The sequence below is a fragment of the Populus euphratica genome, unplaced genomic scaffold, assembly GCF_000495115.2.
Source record: "Populus euphratica unplaced genomic scaffold, PopEup_1.0 scaffold40.1, whole genome shotgun sequence".
Taxonomy (NCBI): domain Eukaryota; kingdom Viridiplantae; phylum Streptophyta; class Magnoliopsida; order Malpighiales; family Salicaceae; genus Populus; species Populus euphratica.
Genome location: NW_011499912.1, coordinates 523,890 through 525,469, shown reverse-complemented (window position 1 = coordinate 525,469; position 1,580 = coordinate 523,890).

Below are 1,580 nucleotides of genomic sequence, written 5' to 3'. Positions count from 1 at the left end.
ATATATTCCATCCGTGATGAACTTGAACATAGTTTAATGTAATAATAAAAAAATATTTTATATAAAATATTGTTTATTTTATAATGTAATAGCATTAGTTAAACAACTAATATTTCAATTAAAAACTATCAATATTAATATATATCTTTTTTTAATTATTTTATAACCTCAATTTGAAAAGCATTTTTAACCAAAAATATTAAACTATTTTTTCTTTAACCTCAGTTTCAACCACAGTTTTAACCAAACATATATTTTTTTCAAACCAACCTCAGATAAAAGTATTTTTTATAAAATAATTTTTTTCACATCACAACCACAACAGTTACCATAATATCAAACACATTGCGTTTCAATGACATATACATTTTTGTTTGGTATTGTGGTAGTTGTTGTAATTGTAATTTTAAAAAAATTATTTTATAAAAGTAATTTTAGTTGAGGCTGGTTTGAAAAATATATGTTTGGTTAAAACTGTAGTTGAAATTGAAATTGAACAAAAAATAATTTAATATGTTTAGTTAAGAATGCTTTTCAAATTAAGGTTATAAAATAACTAAAAAAGACATATATTAATATCGATGATTTTTAATTGAAATATTATAAATTTAATTATTATTATTACATAATGAAATAAACAATACTTTATATAAAGTATTTTTTATTATTTCATTAAACTATGTGCAATTTCATCACGTACAAAATGTATCCGACAAGGACTACAATTTCTATGGTTTATTGAGTATGCATCAACATCAGGTAAAATATCATCAAGAACAAAATTATAATTGTGATCAAATTCTATAAATGTTACATTATCATACGATCTCCTTCTAATGTAGTGCCATTGAATCTTGTTACATATTAGTTTTTCGAATAAAATACAATATTTGAGATTTTTTTTTAGATTTTTTTATTTTACCGAGTAAAATCCAGTTTAATTTATTTAGATTTGGGCAGGACCTGGGCCGACACACAAAAAATGAAGAGTAGCTAAATATAGTAGAAGAAAAAGAAAAAGAAGAAGAAGGAAAAGAAGAAAGAGAAGGGAAACGGAAAGAGCAGGCTACCCTGCGTGATGGTGATGTATGGTTGGCAATGAAAATGGTAGAGTGCAGAGGAGCTGCTCTCCACCGTTCTTCAACGTGAACAATGAAAAGTGAATTAATTCATTATCTATTATTCACATTGTAGAATAATAAAGATAAAAAAGTGCAAAAGAAGAAGAAGAAGAGGAAGAGCCGACTATCCTGGGCGGCGGTGATATCTGGCTGACGGTGAAAATTACAGAGGCTAGTAGTGAATTAACAGTCCAATGCTCTTCACTATTCATTGTTCAATATTAACTTCCTTTTTCCTCTGTTTCTGATCTACTTTTTGCACACCTTTAGTTACTAGGTTGTAACACAGTTTACAACAAATCAGCTTGAAATTGCTTTAGCAAATCTTGTGGTTTAAATGCAAATTATAATGAATTTCACAAACTTTAAATTGTGTTTATATTGTAATCAAATATATATAAATAATGTTTTTTTTTTATCTAAACACAGCTATAATCACAATATCAAATACTAACATAT